Raw genomic sequence first — 5,505 nt, 5'->3', positions numbered from 1 at the left:
CATTCACTGATAAGTGGATACTAGCCCAAAAATCTTGGAATACCCAAGAAACAATTCAGACCTTATGAAGCTCAAAGTGAAGGAAGGCCAAATTGTGAATGTCTCAGTCTTTCTTAGAAGGGAGAGCAAAACATTCATGGGAAGAAATAAAGAGACAAATAAAGGAGCAGGAATTGAAGAAAAGATCATACAGAGACTGCCCCACCTGGGGATTCATCCCATAGGCAGCCACCACCCCTAAACACTATTGCTGATGCAAAGAAGTGCTTACTGTTAGAAGCCTGATATGGATGCCTCCTCAGAGGCTTTGCCAGAGCCATACTGATGCATATGAGGATGCTTGCAGCTAACTGGACTAAACATGGGTACTCCAAAGAAGGAGCTAGAGAAAGAACTGAAGGAGCTGAAAGGTTGTGCAACCCCATGGGAAGAACAACATTATTGACCAATCAAACCCTCCACAACTCCCAGGAACTAAAACACCAACCAATGAGTGTGCATGGAGAGACCCATGGCTCCAGGTATATATGCAGCAGAGGATAGCACTGTCTGGCATCAATGGGAAAAGAGGCCTTTGGTTCAGTGAAGGCTTGTTTTCCCAGTGTAGGTGAATGTCAAGGTGTTGAGTGGGGAGAGGGTGGTTGGGAGAGGGAGCACCTTCATGGAGACAAGAGCAGAGGGAAGGGGGATGGGAGTGGGGAGAAAAATGATAACATTTGAAATGTAAATACAAAGAATATTCGATAATAATAAAAAAAGAGCAGACAGGCAGAGAGAGAGAGAGAGAGAGAGAGAGAGAGAGAGAGAGAGAGAGAGAATTGGTATGTGTGTGTGTGTGTGTGTGTGTGTGTGTGTGTATGGGTGTGTGTTAATTTTATTGGGTCACTTGTTTACAGAGATAGATTGCAGAGAGACCAAACTAGATGTAGGTGAAGACAGAACAAGCCAGAGAATGAGAATGAGCCAGAAAAGATTTGAACATATTGCCAAAGTTAGTGTGAAGCCAGGCAGAGCAATTCAGTCAGAAGCAGAGTTGAATCAGTCACCTTGGAAAATTAGAACGTACAGGAGCTAGAAGCTTCCAGGCCCAGGCATAAGAGTTGTTTGAACAAATAAGAAAATGTGTATTTTCTCATCTCATCCCTTCATCCAAGGAATACAAAGCAATATTTACAGGATTGGACCTCAGTTCACTATACAAATACGTCTGGGACATAGAGTTGCGCAATTGCTTTTGCTTCCTTATCTTTCATTAGGAAAATCAGCTGCCCCTGAAACAAGAGAAATGAAATGTTTGGTTTTCATGATACGGCATTCTAGATACAGGTAGTTAAGATTCAGGTTTCATGACAATTTAAAGGTATGAGGTAAAGCTGTTGTAAGTCATATAAATCCAGAGCTGATATATCTTGTATCACTGGAAAAGACTGGCCCTCCTCTAAGCAATCTCAAAGTACCCCATCACCTTTAACTGACTAAGGACAAGCTGCCAATGTGGCAAAAAATGCTGAGATTTTTAACATGGCCAGATGAAGAGTCTTCTGGTTCCTTTGGTCCCTATGTGATTCTATCTTTACCTTTAATTTTTTTCCAACAAAACAATCACACATGCAACACTAACACCACACGTTTCTTCAATCCAGACAACCTAGTTTCAGTTCTTCTTGGGAGGTGGCCTGTACATACCCACAACCGCAGCGTGGTCTCGTTCATAGAGCTCTATCATCAACTGCTGCTGGGACTTCATGTTCTCTTGCTGTATCTTTACCTCAGATGCAAACACAGCTTTTGCTGAGGCTGTAGAGTCAATGCAGTTGGCCTTAATGGAAATCACAGTGTCCTCCATTCTGCAGGAAGGTATGGGCATTCAGGGCCACAGTCCAGGTCTAGGTGGGTCCCATCTGCAAAGATGACATCCACCATTGCAATAGACTTGCAGTATTTGAATGGGTGCTGAGCATCTTCAATTATAGGGATAATGTTGGTCCTCTTCTTGGCCAAGTTGATGAGGTTGCTGCCAGAGAGGTGGAAGAACTCAACTGTTTAGACCAGACCATTCGGCCAACAATAACAGAGACATGGGAGAGGGTGGTGGCTGAAGCTGCCTCAAGGTAGAGCCCCTTGGCCCCTGACTTTATGTGGATCTGGTCTACGCCTCCCAAGATTGCTGCATCCAGCTTGGAGAGGAAGGGTTGCAGGCTTGGAACTCAATTTTGTCATTTCCTTCTGAAACAGAGACTCTCTTCTCTTCATACACAGATTCTCCAGGGAGCAGATTATTTGTGACAGGGCGTTCTCCTTTCCATGTCATATAAAGACACCTTCATGCCGATGGGGCTCTATTATCACATTCTTCTCTGACTGGTTTCCTCTCTTGCCTCCCTGGCCACCACCTCGACCCTGTTGCTCCCAGATTGGAAGCCTCCATCTTGGCCACCTCTGCCTTCTTGTCCCCATTAACCAGCATCTCCTTCACGTCAACCTTGACCTCTACCACAAAAGCCTTCTTGTCCACCGACAAAGTTCTCAGCCTCCTTTACCGGCTCTGCCACCAAAGCTGCCTCTGCCATCAAAGCCACCTCCACTGGGGACTGAAACCTGGCTTCATTACTGCATTCTGGTCATGGACTGAGGCAACCTGTGGTGACCCTGACTCCACCAGTATATGTTTACCTTTCGAGTTATGGGGAAGAAACAGTTTGGAACAGATGGATTTCCTTTGGTAAGTACAGATTATTAAGTTCCTTCTCAAATGATACAAATGAAATTTGTTCCTAATACGGGACTAAGAAAAATAGTCAAGGTATTAAAAAACTTTACTATCTATATAAAATAAAAACAGAGAGTGGTTAGGCTTGGATATATGTATTTTCCTAGGAGCCACTATTGAAGTGGCTGCTGACCCCATCACTTGGAAATATGAGACTCCTGCTTGAGTGTAACAATAGCCCCTGACCTCAGAAAAGATATAGTCAAGCTCTGGTTAATGAACAATTACAACTGGGACATATAGAACCTTCCAATAGTCTCTGGACTATCTCTATAATTGTTATTAAAAAAGAAACCAGGGAAGTGAAGGCTCCTACAAGACTAGAGAAAAATTAATGAGACTATAGAAGACATGGAAACTCTTCAGCCTGGGTAGCAATCACCTGCTGCCCCTAAGGATGATAATATAGATTTACAGGTTTATCTTTTTATCATTACATAAGGCCAGAAGACTGCAAAAGATTGGCCTTTAGTTTTCTCTCTATAAATTTAAGACAGTCATATCTTATTTATCAATGAAATGTCCTCCCTTAGGATATGAAAAATAATGCTACTCTTTGCCAAAAGTTTGTAGATATGGCTTTACAAAATATTAGAAATAAACACTCACTAGTTTATTTCATTTGCTATATGAAAGATATGTTCAAGGAGGGCAGAGCCTACCTACAAAAAGTATTACAACTGATTTCTCAGTTGTCTTCACATGGGCTTAACATGGCTCCAGAAAAGGCACAGATACAACTTCCATTTAATTATTTGGGTCATGTTTTAAGGATGCAAATTGTGACCCACTATTCTTAGGAATTAAGGTGTGGAGTTCCTTAATCATAGTTATATAACATGGTTCCTGTCCTGACAGAAAATTATTCTCACAAGTAGAATGTTAAAGTAAAGTGGAAATGGAGACCCAAAGTGGTTTTTGTCTCCCTGGCTGAGTCACAGAAACCTCAAATACAAAACCTTGGACACTGGACCCAGGGGCTAAACTCAGGTCCTCTCACTGTACAGTGAAAGCATGTGACATGGGCATTGGTATTGGATCCTCGGCTGTCATCTTGACTCCTCAGATGCTGAGTGATGCCCAGGATGGCCAGGGCTGCCCAGGGCATGCTAACACTGTGGATCCGTACCACACCCCAACTGCTAGAGGCCATAGGGCATAAAAAAGGTGGGCTGCTGCCATGGGGGACACAAGCATCTACTTCAACTCATTACTGGGTTCCCAAATGGCTTCAAACCTGGATAGGAGAGGATTTATTTCATATTACACTGGGAAAAAGAAAACACTATGATTATATTAGAAGCCCCAGAAAATAAATAATAATAATAATAACATTTGCTAACCGATCTGTGTGCTCTTCCCTGGGTGAGGTATTACTCACACTCTCAGCATTCCATAGTTTCCAGTAGGTTTTTATGCAGGGCTGAGGCCTCATGGGTTTTCTCTGTCCACTGCCATATTGCTTGCCCTTTTTCATTGCATGTTAAAACTATCATATTGGTGAACCCTGATCTGTGTAGAGAGGATGAAGAGATATATGGGAAGGTTTGAAGGGAGAAATGAAAAGGGAGAAACACTATATCATAATCTCAAAAATTGAAGCAATCTCCTTCCTCTGGCTGGACTGCCTGGTTAGGCCTCAGTGGGAGAGGATGTGTTTAGTCCCGCTGGGGCTTCCCTTATTCCAAGAAGGGAATGGGTAATGGGGGAGGGAATATTAATGGTGGGACTGGGAGGAGAGGAGGGAGGAGGATGGGATAGGAATGTAAAGTGAATAAATAAAGCAACCAATGGAAAAATAAGCTTTGAATTGGGCAGTAGTGGCACATGACTTTAATCCCATGGTTAGGCAGAGACAGGCAGATCTCTGGTTCGAGGCCAGCCTAGTCTATAGAGTAAGTTCCAGGGCAGCCAAGGCTACGCAGTGAAACCCTGTCCCACAAAAACTAAAACTCAAAACAAAAAGACAACAACATACAAACAAACAACCTTTGGTATAGCAGAGGCTCTCCCTAAAGCTGTGGTCTGACTGTGGACTCCATTCCCCAGCAGGGTTGCCTTGCCTGGCCTCAGTATCTGCCTAGCCCTGCAGAGACTTGATGTACCAGGGTTGGGAGATACCTAGGGGAGGCTGCAGCCTCTCAGAGGAGAAGCGGATTGGAGTGGCAGGAGAGTGTCTGTGAGGGACAATGGGAGGGACAGCGTTTGATATAAATAAATTAATTAAAAAAAGAATTAAGGCTGAATAAGCCCATAACATTCAACGATTTTTCAAAGACTTTTAGGGATATAAGTTGGATTCATTTTTTTTAAAAAGATAACCACTGCTTAAACTTAAGCTTTTGTTTAATTTATTGGAGGGGACTCTGATCCACTCTTTCTGACATCATTAACTGAGGAGGCAGAATAAACTCTATAATTTGGTACAAAAAGAAACATCGAACCAACAATTAAAGCAAATTAATTACACACAATCTTGCAATTTGGTTGTATCCACTCCTCATACTCTCATTGGATGCCTCTGGCAAAGCGGGCCACTGGAATAGATTTCTTTACCCTCTCTGCAGTCACCTCTCTGACTCTTACAGGTGTTCCACATAACCCATAAGGATAATCTATTATGGAAAGAGCTTATCGAACTTTAGAGGGACATACTACTAAATTACAAGGCAGAAAATCTAAATATCCACACCATATTCTTCAACATCTTCTTCTTGTGGTCAGTCATTGTTGTG

At 42.7% G+C, this 5,505-nt stretch overlaps 1 pseudogene across 1 annotated transcript; it reads right to left on the bottom strand.

Moving 5' to 3' along the window:
- Positions 1–1,654: 1,654 nt before the first annotated feature.
- On the bottom strand, positions 1,655–2,608 carry LOC308416820 (rRNA 2'-O-methyltransferase fibrillarin-like; annotated as a pseudogene). The gene has a single exon. The product of its transcript is annotated as an rRNA 2'-O-methyltransferase fibrillarin-like (transcript).
- Positions 2,609–5,505: the final 2,897 nt, after the last annotated feature.

Source organism: Micromys minutus, assembly GCF_963924665.1.
Source record: "Micromys minutus genome assembly, chromosome: 2".
Taxonomy (NCBI): domain Eukaryota; kingdom Metazoa; phylum Chordata; class Mammalia; order Rodentia; family Muridae; genus Micromys; species Micromys minutus.
The sequence above is the reverse complement of the archived record's forward strand: the minus strand, read 5'-3'. Positions and strand labels throughout refer to the sequence as shown.